The 13422-nt window shown below is 42.4% G+C and overlaps 1 pseudogene; it reads left to right on the top strand.

Moving 5' to 3' along the window:
* Positions 1 to 12182: 12182 nt before the first annotated feature.
* On the top strand, positions 12183 to 13074 carry LOC100686825 (annotated as a pseudogene).
* The last annotated feature ends 348 nt before the right edge of the window (positions 13075 to 13422 follow it).

The raw sequence follows: 13422 nt of genomic DNA, 5'->3' as shown, positions 1-13422 counted from the left end.
AATCAACTCTCTGAGCTTACCATCTGTCCTCTCCAAGCTCAGATTTTGCAAACATCTAGCTCAGAGAGTCCACACCAGCTAGCCAATATCTTTATGCAATCTACTTGAAAACAAAAATGGCAAATATACCAATTAATACTTTGCAAATAATGTTTCTTTTACCTTAGATTTTAGCTCATGAGCTTATTCTGAAGGCAGTGCAGAGCTGGGTTTTCTAGTGGTGAAACGCCCACAGCAGTCACGATGGGGCTTCCAAAGAAGGGGCAGCCTGGGTGGCTCAGCGGTTTGCTGCCGCCTTGGCCCAGGGTGTGGTCCTGGAGACCCGGGATCGAGTCTCACGTCGGGCTCCCTGCGTGGACCCTGCTTCCCCCTCTGCCTGTGTCTCTGCCCCCCCCCCCTCTCTCTCTCTGTGTGTGTCTCTCTCATGAATGAATAAATAAAATATATATATAAAAAAGAAGGGCTAAATCATCCTTCTCCCACCTGCTGAGCCCTTAATACCTGGTTATCACCTAATACGGTTTCTAATTATATAACAAAGAAAACTAAGACTTTATTCTCTGAGCATGGAATGCTAAAGACATAGTGTCAATTCAGAAAGAAACAATCATGAACTTGTAACTTGGCTTCCCTAAAAAAATAACAATACTATATTCCTTGATCACCACACATTTTACAGGGTTTGAAACACTGGCGAATGATATCCATTCTATGGTGAACATCAAGATCAAGATGGAAGCCGATCAAAATTTTACTCCATATGATTTATGTCTTTATTGGTTGGATTTTTAAGGTCTCACATGGCAGGTTTTGGTGTTGATAAAGTCCATGTTTGTTCTGACTTGACTCTCTGCCCTGGGGGTTACGTTCTGAGAAGCAGGATTTTGTTTAAACCCCTTGCTTTACCCACCTTCAGAATGCAAACAAGGGGCTGTTTTCCCTTTCTCTTTGTCCAGCAGCTGAGAGTTTATCTTTGGGGCTCTGTATAGCTTGCTTTCAAGAAGCCACATACATACTTGGACTCATTCTCCTGTAAGCCTAAACTTTTAGCATAAAACACTCTATAAATTGGGAGATTATTTTTTCTTTGAGAAGATGCAACTAGGGCAGCCCCGGTGGCGCAGCAGTTTATCGCTGCCTGCAGCCCAGGGCCTGATCCTGGAGACCCGGGATCGAGTCCCACGTCGGGCTCCCTGCATGGAGCCTGCTTCTCCCTCGGCCTGTGCCTTCTCTCTCTCTCTCTGTGTCTCTATGAATAAATAAATAAAATCTTAAAAAAGAGAGAGAGAGAGAGAGAGAAGATGCAACTAAAGTAACAAATGTCCTGATAAGAGTAATCTTTAAAATCTAATAAACAATTTTTAAAAATCAGAAAAACCACACCCATAGGGTCAGCATTTCATTTTTAGAAAAAATGCTCTGGAGCTGCAGTGGGGAGACCTCAAAACAGCAACCTTTATCCAGAAGGATAACATGTCTTGTTTTTAAGGCAATAGGATCATCCACTTTTCCAGGCCTTCATGAAATGATAGAAAATGGCCTTTCTAAAGTAAACCCCAGCACTTTCTCTATTTACCAAATTACTGATAGACCCATAGAAGGGATTTTGGACAAAGAACCATGTCTTGTCATGCATTACCCAAAAATGGAAAACATTGACTTTTAAGCAATCATGTGGTCCACTTTGTGATGCTACCTTCCACTAAAATTCTTTTCATCCATGTCAGGGTTCACACCTGAAGTACAGGAGATTGTCCACCCATGAGGGTTCTCGGTACACCTAACAACCTTGACCTGGTAGTTTATTTGCAACACCCCTTAAATAATTAAACTCTTGTATTTGAAAAATAACTCCCTTTAGGGTACACTGACAAAGCAACAGTTACCGGGCTTCTGAAGTATGAGTTATCCAGACGATTGGAAGGTGCCTCCCTTTCTTCAGCAGGACCACCTCATCCTCAGTATTCTAGCCCCATATTCTTGGCTCTTGCCTCAGTTCCCCCTTAGTCCTTTCCTGTTGTCTCTCTCTTCATGCTTCTCTCCTGCCCACTTCACCACTCCACTCCTACCTGGAAGGGAGAGCAGCATCAACCTACTTCTGTGGAGGGCACAGACGACACATGGGAACCAGGGGGCTCTTCTCCTGGCGCACGCTGATGGGTCTGGGAGATGAAGTCAGCCCTAGGATCACCACCAGGACCTTCTGGTGGATTCTCTGGAGATTCCCAACTGAAGCCTGAACAGAGCTGGATGCCACAGGGTTCCTCAATGAGGATGTCAAAGGGCTGGGGTGATCATAAAATTAAAAGTGGTGCTTTTAATGATTCAACCAGTAAAACAGTTTCATAAACCTGGCAACCCTGAGCCAAGCGGCTCAGAAAAGACCTGGTGGACCGGAAGTGATACACGGTGTTAGAAAGAGCCCAGGAGGGTACGTGAGTGGCTCAGTCAGTTAAGTGTCTGCCTTTGGCTCAGGTCATGATCTCAGGATCCTGGGATTAAGTCCTACGTCAGGGTCCCCGCTTAATGGGAGGTCTGCTCCTCCCTCTGCAGCTCCCCCCAGTTGTGCTCTCTCTCTCTCTCTCTCTCTCTGTCAAATAAATAAACATTGAAAGAAAAAGAGATGAAAGGGGGAAGGAAGGAAGGAAGGAAGGAAGGAAGGAAGGAAGGAAGGAAGGAAGGAAGGAAGGAAGGAAGGAAGGAAGGTAAAAGGAAGGAAGGAAGGAAGGAAGGAAGGAAGGAAGGAAGGAAGGAAAAATGAGCCGAGGAATGGGAGTTAGTTAAGCTGCTCTCTTAACTCCCTCTCTGAGGACATTGTTGACCAGAAGGAAATAATGCATGAAATCATGCGAAAGATCTTTAGAGAAGTAAAAATGTAACACAAATGTGGGCCCACTTCCAAAATCTTTGCTGCAGCCAAGGTCAATGGTGGGGCTGCAGCCAAGGGACAGAAGGCTTTGGTCTTATCAGAGTTACGGCCATGAGTCACAACGTGAGTGAGGGTATGACCCTGCAGGGCCAGCCTGGACTAAGCCTCTCAGCACAGGGCATGGCGTAGAGTAGGTGCTTAATGTGTGTCAGTGGGACACATGAAGCGCCATAGAGCAAGAGTAGCAGCCTGCATCTCGTGTGCACCATATGCATGCACAGTTTCCGTCGAATGCAGGGAAACCTGAGACTGCACTCTTTGTTGATCAAGCTACATATGAGAAGGAATCCTGCCTAGATTATCCTGAGAATAAGCCCATCACGTCCTCATCAACATTGAATAAGAGTGGACTTTTACCAAATGCAAACTGTGTGGCATGTGTGTGCCATTTCATGTACTCAGCAGAATGGGTCAGGGAGTTCAGGGACGTGGATGATCAAAACAGGGGGTATGAGCAGAAATGCTAGGCTCATTCCCACATCCAGCTGGGCAGCAGAATCCACAGGAGACCTCCATGAGGGAATGACAAGACCAGCTGTTGAGGAGGAAGCAGGGAGGCCAGCGTCTGTGACCAGGGACAGGTCAGGAATCCGGGAAACAGAGGGAAGAATCTCAGAGGCAAGCAGGAAGAAAATGCAAGTGCGCGCGCGCACACACACACACACACACACACAACGTGCTTTCAGCTCATGAATGATAGGTACTTCCCCTGACTTTCCTGTATGGCACATGTCTTTTGTGACCTAGTAGCCAGGAAGTGTAGGGAAAGGAGAACTGGACATGCACACAGGTCACCTTCTATGGCCTTGAGTCAAGGTTACATAGTGGTTCATCTGGAATCAATTACACATTCCCTGAATTTTACAGATGAGGAGACCACACATGAGCCAAATTCAGTTTCTCTTCCAACATCTTGCGAGTTGTGTCATTGCATGTGGTGTGGATCGTGGGGGCAATGAGCACGTGGCACCAATGCCTTACTTGGTCCTAACTGCTCATTTCACTCTTCCTGTGAGATGGGTAAGTCAGGGCTCATTTTCTCACTTCCCTTGGGGTTGCAGGTGCATAAGGGAGGTTGAAAAGACCAACAAACAGTGAATGGGAGCAGATGGGAATCTGCCTGGTGTTCTTTGCTCTCAGTGGATCATAGTGGCTGAAAGGAAGCATCTGTGGGGTTCTCTGCAGGGACAGTCCTGGAGCATGGAAGATTAGAAGGAATACCAATGTGGGTTGAATTGGGTTCCCCTAAAAAGACATGTTGGAGTCCTAATCCCTTATATCTCATCTTACTTGGAAATAGGGTCTTTACAGAAATAGTCAAATTAAAATGAAGTTATTAGGGTGATCCCAATCCAGTATGACTAGTGTATATAAAAAAGAGAAATGTGGACATAGACATGTGCAAAGGAAAGATAGTGTATAGACACAAGAAGAAGGCAGCTACTTGACTGGAGCAATACACCTGCAAGCCAAAGAGCACCAAGGATTGCCGACAAGCATCAGAAGCTGGAACAGGCAAGGAAGGATTCTCCCCATCAGAGGGACCATGGCCCTACACAACCTTGATTTTGTACTTCTGGCCTCCAGAGCTGTGAGAGAATAAATTTCTGTTTTAAGACACTTAGTTTGTGGTATTTGTTATAGCAGCCATGACAAGCTAATATAGGCAGGTCTCCTGAGTAGACACTCCAACTCTCTGTGCTGGCAAATCCGGTATAGTGACCAGCACCCTGATTAGCCTCAAGGAACAAGGACATCACAGGACATGGCCTCAGCTGTGCCTCTCTGGTTTGGGGGAGCACAGCCCATGAAGCCCAAGGACAGCACAGGGTTTATGGATCGAGTGGGCAGGAAAGCTTCAGGCCTCTTCAGCACTAGCCAACACACCCACCCTCTGTTGGCAGGCTGCTTGCAGAGCCAACCTCATAACCTGATTCCCTGTACTATGGCAACAGGGCATCTCCACGTTTAGTTAATGTCCTGTATTATTAATTAATTAATTATATTATTTGGGGTGACTTCTTAAAATATTATATAGTACTAATTCATTCTCTCTCTCAAACACACATGCACACACACACACACTTAACACGGAAAGCACGGTAACTCAAACTCCTTTTGAGTCAGAGTCAGAAGACGTCTACTCCAGTTCTGTACTAGGACTGGCCCCTCACAGGCTGTATTAGGGAAGAGACTTAGCACCTCTGGGCTGGTTCTTCATTTGTAAATGGGAAAAATACCCCCTCGGGTTTGGTTCAAGATTTAAATAGAATTATGTCTATAAAACAGGCAGTGCAATCTTGTTTAAGAGACCACCTCTACATAATACAACGAATACCAATCAGAAGCACAGAGACCTCAGAGCACTTGGGTGGCTCAGTCTATTAAGCCTCTGACTCTTGGTTTTAGCTCAGGTCATGATATCTGGGTCCTGGGACCAAGCCCCATGTCAAGCTTTGGCTCAGCACAGAATCTGTTTGGCATTCTTTCTCCCTCTCCCTCTGCCCGACCCACCACACTCAAGTGCTCTCTCTCTCTCTCTCTCTCTCTCAAATAAATAAATAAACTGAGAGGGAGACAGTGAGACACCAGGGTTCAAGCTACTTGCAAGGTGTGCAATCTTAGCAAAATTACCTCACCTTTCTCTATCAGACTTCATCACTATCAGACCTCTCCAACAAACATAAGCACAGTATTTGAAGAATATATAAGATATATTTAGAAGCACGTTGGAAACTATGATATAAACACATATGAGCTGTGTCCCTGTATAGTTACTCTACCATTATTATGTACAATATTCTCAATTTTATTTATACCTCACCAGCAACTCAATTTCAAAGTAAAAAAGACATACCTCGCTAGTAGAGAAGGCAGCATATGGCAGGGGTGGGGTGGGGGGGGTGGAGAACTATGGAATATACATCATGTGGTTCTCGGAGTTACATAGCTATTTTTTCTTCACCAAGTAGAACAATGTGCAGCTCAAGCAGTTTCAGATCTATATTGTTTTTAGCACTGAACTTTTGCTAGGTCAAGATTGAAAAGTATTTAGCAGCCTCAGCTCTTTTCAGAATCCTTAATTTCCTCCAGGTTTATGAGGTGCCTGTCAAATAAAGTACACTTGACATCAAGTGTAAAAGAGAAGCTCATTTATTGAGATTCTCTATGCTTTGAACAAAACGTTAGTAATGGCAGAAACTTCCAGTGTCTTCTTTCATCCTCAAGTGACAGGACCATCTTGGAAGTGCACCCTCAAACTTGGATTCAGGACCAACAGATGAAATAGCATGAGTTCTTTGTAGGCCAGAAAAGTGGTGGCGACCACATGCATTTTTCAGGCAGGTGTAAAGAATAAAATTGGGTCTTAGCTGGTGTCATGTGAGATATGCCAAATATATCCCAAGCACAAAGCTTGAAGTTTGTAATATTTTTTAACAGGGAAGAGACCAATTTGTTTCTTGTGTGCCATGTCCCCACCTCACACTGTATCAAAGACATTCCTCTAAGTATATTTTATCCCCCTTTGTGTTTGGTCACCAAGGGGTCTTTAAGTGTCTGGGCCCTCTCCATACCCATTTCCCCTTCCATACACTTCTGACCTACATTTGTGACTCATGAATAAGATCTATGAACATATCGGGTATACATCTAAGTCTAGATATTTATAATTATGTTTAAGAAAAGGACTCCAATAGAGGGCAGATGTTATAAGCAGAGAAGCATATGTGAGAGAAGAAACATTTCCTGAGCATCACTTGACTGTACAAGCATGAATTGACCCATACACTTGAGGTACAGAAATATCACATCTCTTCATTTATTTAAGCTAAATAAAATATAGTTTTTGTCTAATATTTTCATTTTCCAAGATCCACTCTTCGTCCTTGAGATTGTTCATGAGTCCCAGGAGTCCAGGGTACTAGAAGGGACATTTCAGCCTTGGGTTGTCATGATGGCTATTGCTGGCAACCCCTTCACCCCTTTCAATATCACTGATGCCTTGGTAGTGGGTCCTACTGGACAATCATGCATGGCTCATAATCTCTGCAACCATCCTGACCATGGTGGGGGTGAGGGACAACTTGGAGTATTCCCAGAGCTGTGGCTTCTTTTCCCAGTTCTTACCGGACCACTCAGCTGCCATGATGCCTTTTCCTTCTTCAGCCTCATCGACACAAAATGTCCATCTCTGCTTGGTCCAGTCTAGTTTTATTCCCTGGAGACACTAGTCCTTCCAATACAGTGAAAATTTTAATCTCCTGCAACATGCAGAGACTGGGCCTTATGTGTAATGACAATGGGGAGTGGAGAAACCCACCTCTGAGTGGTCCACAAGGATCAAAGGAAAATGTGACTGAAAGACTTCTGGTTTCAGTTCCAACACAGAGAACTCAAAAGTTGTCAATCCCAATTTCATAATAAGGAAAAGAGATTAAAAAACCAAACAAACCAAAACCAATGACATTTCTTGAACCCATCAAAGAACCAAGATCACAGAGCAAACCCAGTGTTCCAAACTCTGAGGAGACAGGTACATCCAGAAAGTTACAGTGGGGTCTGCTCATCTGGAGCAGATGCTGCTAGAGCTATTAACTGGTAGGGGCATTTAAATGATGATTTGATGAACTTCTGGAGGCTTAGTATGGGTGGCCCAATGTGAGAGTGAGAAATCCTTGGAGGAACATATTCTCAGTGAGGTCCCCTACTTTTTGAGGGTTTTACCTTTAGAAACCTTACCAGATTATTTCACTGAAGAACTAAAACAAACGACAAAAGCCCTTCTCATTTCTTGTGGAGAGTAGGAAAAAAAATGATCAATTTGAAATACAGGCATACCTTGTGTTATTGTGTTTCACAGATACTGCAGTTTTGACAAATTGAAGGTTTATAACAACCCTGCATTGACCAAATAAGTCAATCAGCACAACTTTTCTAACAGCGTTTGTTCACTTCATGTCTCTGTGTCATATTTTGATAACTCTTGCAATATTTCATGCTTATTCATTATTATTATATTTGTGACAATGATCTCTGATCAGTGATTATGACTCACTGAAAGCTTAGATGATAGTTAACATTTTTTTAGCAACTGTTTTTCGAATTAACGTATGCACTTTTTTTAGACATAAAGCTATTGGATATTTAATAAACTACAGTATTGTGTACACATAATTTTTATATATACTGGGAAACCAAAAGCATTTATTTGACTCTCTTTATTGTGATATTCACTTTATTGCAGTGGTCTGGAGGCAAACCTACAATATCTCCAAGTTATGCCTGTACCTTCTTCACAATAAAAGCCAGCTCAACAGAGGAAAATACCTAACCAGAGTATTATCCAATGTGAGAGAAGGGAAATCACCCAAGTTGAGCCCCTGCTAACCTTCCTGTCTCATCTAAAGCAGAAAAAAATGTTAAGACACCATTACAAAGTCACAGCCCAGGACCACAGACTCACTGAAAAATTGAGACCTTATCATAGAGTTACAGAATACTTCCTCTCCCCCAACGTTTCACTGCCATACCAACAGGGCTCTGGTGCAATACTAGTGGGTTTCTTCTAAAAGAGCTACACAACTCAGACTCTATTTAAGAAGGAGTTCTTGGGATCCCTGGGTGGCGCAGCGGTTTGGCGCCTGCCTTTGGCTCAGGGCACGATCCTGGAGACCCGGGATCGAATCCCACATCGGGCTCCTGGTGCATGGAGCCTGCTTCTCCCTCTGCCTATGTCTCTGCCTCTCTCTCTCTCTCTCTCTCTCTCTCTGTGACTATCATAAATAAATTAAAAAAAAAAAAGAAGGAGTTCTTAGGTAAACACAAAAACAACAAGGAGACAAAAGCAAGAATATTAGAGGAATTTGAGGCCAGTGACATTCACAGCCTCATAAAACATTAAACATAGCCCACTTCCTAGTCAGACTCACATAAAATCTCACACTAAAGTTTTGTTTAACTCAGTTCTGATACCTAATAATATATCATTCTGACATTCAACAAAAAACTACAAGGCACAATAAAAGGCAAGAAAAAGCAGTCTGAAGACACAAAGCAAACATTAGGACCAAAGTCAGATATGGCACAGATGTAGGAATTATCACACCAGGGAATTTAAAATAATCACAATTAATACGTTAAGGCCCTAATGGAAAAAGTCAACAATATACATGAACAGATGGGTAAAGTAAGGATAATGGTGAGAACTCTAAGAAAGAATCCAATGAAAATCATAGAAATCACAAACAGTATAGCAGAATGAAAAATGCTTTTGATGTGTCCAGTGGTAGACTGGATGAGGCTGAGGAAAAAAAAAAAAATCAGTGAACTTGGAGACATGTCACCAGAAACTTCCCAAACTGAAAAGAAAAAAGATAAAAGAATGAAAAACAAGACAAAAGAATATCCAAGGCCTGCAAGGCAAATTTAAAAGATGTAACATGTGTGTAATTGGAATACTAGAAGAAAGAAAGAACACACCAGAAGAATTATTCAAAGTAATCATAGTGGAGAATTTTCTTAAATTAAAGGCAGACACAAAACCATAGATCTAGGAAGCTCAGAGAACACCAAAAGCTCTACACCTAGGAATATCAGATTCAAAGTGCAGAAAATCTAAACAAAAGGGAAAATTCATGAAAGAAGCTAGGAGTTGGGTGAGTGATAACATGGGGACATCTTCCTTGTAGAGAAACAAGTGTCAGAATTACATCAGAATTATCTTCAGAAACCATATGAGCAAGAGAGTGGCATGAATATTTAGCATGGTGAAGAAAAATAGATAAAATACCAATTTAAGATCGAGTCCCACATCAGGTTCCTTGCAGGGAGCCTGCTTCTCCCTCTGCCTGTGTCTCAGCCTCTGTGTCTCTCATGAATAAATAAATAAAATCTTTTTAAAAAATACCAATTTAAAATTCTACATCCAGTGAAATTATCCTTTAAAGGTGAAGGAGAAATAAAAGGTTTCTCAGACCAAAAAAAAAAAAAAAAATGAAGGAAAAACAAAAACAAAACAAAAAAAAAAAATGAAGGAGTTCATTGCTATCAGACCTGCCTTGTAAGAAATATTGAAAGTTAGGGGGGCCTGGCTGGTTCAGTCAGTAGAGCATGCTACTCTTGATCTCAGGGTTGTAAGTTTGAGTTCCACTTTGGAGGTAAAGATTACTTAAAAAAAGTTTTTTGTAGTGAAAGAAAATTATATAGGTCAGAACTTGGAACTACATAAAGGAAGTGTCAGAGAAGAAATGAGTGAAGGTAAAAATCAAAGTTTGTTTTGTTTTCTTACTTCTTTTTTTTAATTTTTGTATTTATTTATGATAGTCACAGAGAGAGAGAGAGAGAGAGGCAGAGACACAGGCAGAGGGAGAAGCAGGCTCCATGCACCGGGAGCCCGACGTGGGATTCGATCCCGGGTCTCCAGGATCGAGCCCTGGGCCAAAGGCAGGCGCTAAACCGCTGCTCCACCCAGGGATCCCCTGTTTTCTTACTTCTTTAAAGTAGCAATAGTAGCAATGTATTAGGTGATCACAGATATGGATAAATGACATCAGTGACAGGCTAGGAGTGAGGACTTGGAAACATTGTGATAACACACCTGTGCTACCTGTGAAGTGGTGTACTGTTGTCTGAACATGAGCTTAAATCAGTTGTCAATGTATATTGCAAACTTCAGGGAAATTGCCCCAATAATTTAAAAAAATGTATAATTTTGTATGCTAAGAGAAAAGGAAATAGAATCATATGAAATGCCCAATTAATGGGGGATCCCTGAGGGGCTCAGCGGTTGGGTGCCTGCCTTGGCCCAGGGCGTGATCCTGGAGACCCTGGATCGAGTCCTGCATCGGGCTCCCTGCGTGGAGCCTGCTTCTCCCTCTGCCTGTGTCTCTGCCTCTCTCTCTCTCTTTCTCTGTCTCTCATGAATAAATAAATAAAATATTTTTTTAAAAAAAGAAATGCCCAATTAAAACCAGAGAAAACAAAACAAAACAAAAAGGTAGGAAGATTTACCTTTAAAAAAAAAAAAGAAAAAACAAGAGCAAGAATGGAAAACAGTGATAGCCATGGCATATATTAATCGAACTATATAAATAATCACTTTAAACGCAAATGATCTACACCAATGCAAAGACAACAACTGTCAGAGACAATGAAAATACAACACCTCAACATGCATCATCTATGAGAAACCTTCTTTAAATCCGAAGACTCAAAAAGATTGAACAATCAAGAAAGAAAACTGTGCTGAAATGAGGTAAAAGAAAGCTAGGGTAGTCATATTGATTTTACACAAAGTAGACTTAAGAGCAAGGACAATTATCAGGGATGCAGAGGAGCATTATGTAATGATAAAGAAGTCAATTCTTCAAGAAGACGCACAACCCTTGATGTGTGTTGAAGTATGTAAGTTAAAAACTGGTAACACTGCACAGAAAAACAGACATATCCAGAATTACAGTTGGAGATTCCAACACCCTTCTATGGAGTGTAGTTCAAGGTAGTAACAGTAATACTTCATTACATGATTGGGTAAGTGAAATGAAGGACAACAATATTATAAGCATGGGAGGGAGGAATTGGGAATGCTCTGTTGTAAGGTCCTATCTACAAAGTGGCACAGTGTTATTTGAAGGCAGAGTTAGAATCGTGGTAAATGTATTTTGCTAACTCTGTCCCATAACCGACAGATTCAGCAGAAAGTGAGTAAAGACACAGTTGAACTCAATAGCACCATCAGTTACTTTGTGACTTTCTCCCTGGGCAGAAGGTGGAGGAAACAGCACAGTGATTTGAACAGGGTTTCATCTTAGTTACTGACTGGCAAATTTAAGTTTAAAGAAGCTGCAAATAGCAAGAAAGGATCATGGAGCATGCCAAGAGTAAAGATCATCGTGTCACTGGATCAGAGGCTTATAGCCCATAGACCCAAGGGGGTATGATGTCTTCAGAGCTTGCTTAATGATCTGACAAGGCTCAGTGGTGTATGGGTTTTCACAGCACTCCTATCTATCCCCGGTGTGGATCACAACGGATGCATCTGTGGGATAATCACCTATAATTCTGAATGATGAAAGCATTTCCTCTACTCCAAAATACTCATTACAGAGTTGCTGCACAAAGCAGTGGGTACTATTCAAAACTCATAACATTATATCTCATTACCTAAAAGTGAGTAACATTGCCTAATGGAGAAAAAGATTCAATTAAATGAAAGTTAGCAAAAGGTACGGGAGTTTGTGGAAACCACAAGCAAATGCCTGCAGAATTTGGAAAATGGTCTTTTCCATCTTGCAAGGTGGCAGGCGAAAAAGCCGAGAAGCCCAATACTAAGGAGAAGAAACCTGAAGCCAAGAAGGCTGTTGCTGGTGGCAAGGCAAAGAAGGGTAACCTCAAAGCTAAAATGCCAAAGAAGGGAAGCCCCACTGCAGCTGAAACCCTGTCCTAGTCAGAGGAATTGGCAGATATTCCTGATGGGCTATGTATTCCAGAAAAGCCATGTACAAGAGGAAGTATTCGGCAGCTAAATCCAGGGTTGAAAAGAAAAAGAAGGAGAAGGTTCCTGCTACTGTTACAAAACCAGTTCATGGTGACAAGAATGGTGGTAAGCTTCGCAAAATGCCTAGGTATTACCCTACTGAAGATGTGCCTCGGAAGCTGTTGAGCCATAAAAACCTTTCAGTCATCATGTGAGAAAGTTGCGAGCTAGCATCACTCGTGGGACCATTTTGATCATCCTCACTGGGTGCCACAGAGACAAGAGAGTAGTTTTCCTCAAGCAACTGGGCAGTGGCTTGCTACTTGTGACTGGACCTCTGGCCCTCAACCAAGTTCCTCTGCATAGAACACACCAGAAATTTGTCATTGCCACTTCCACCAAAATTGATATCAGCAGTGTGAAAATCCCCAAACATCTCACTGACGCTTATTTCAAGAAGAAGAAGCTGTGTTAACCCAGACACCAGGAAGGGAAGATTTTTGACACAGAGAAGGAGAAATATGAGATTACAGAGCAGGGCAAGGTTGATTAGAAAGCTGTGGACTCCCAAATTCTGCCAAAAATCAAAGCTGTTCCTCAGCTTCAGGGCTACCTCCCCTCTAGGTTTTTTCTCACAAATGGAGTTTACCCTCACAAATTGGTGTTCTAAATTTCTTACAAAGAACCTAATTAAACAACTGATCCATTTCCTTTCTGTCGTTTTAAATTTTTACCGGCCGGGAAGTGTGATTTGACTCGGCCAGCTTGTGGGATCTTAGCCTCTGCTAAGAGGAGTGGGAGCTGAATGGGTAGTACCAGCTGTAGTGCAACCTTCTCTTTGTTGGCTCTGGACCAGCATTTAGCTCCCTTAGTGTCTGGCTTGTCACCCAGCACCCACCCAGTATGAAATTGCATTTTTCCCCAGGTCATCGTTGAACCAGATAACACTGGACTATGAGGACAAGAAACTGCACTGCTCTTTAGGCCATAGACTTCCATGTCTCCCCCATTGGCCCAA

The sequence above is a fragment of the Canis lupus genome, chromosome 24 (assembly GCF_011100685.1).
Source record: "Canis lupus familiaris isolate Mischka breed German Shepherd chromosome 24, alternate assembly UU_Cfam_GSD_1.0, whole genome shotgun sequence".
NCBI lineage: Eukaryota > Metazoa > Chordata > Mammalia > Carnivora > Canidae > Canis > Canis lupus.
This window is presented reverse-complemented; position numbering and strand designations above follow the sequence as displayed.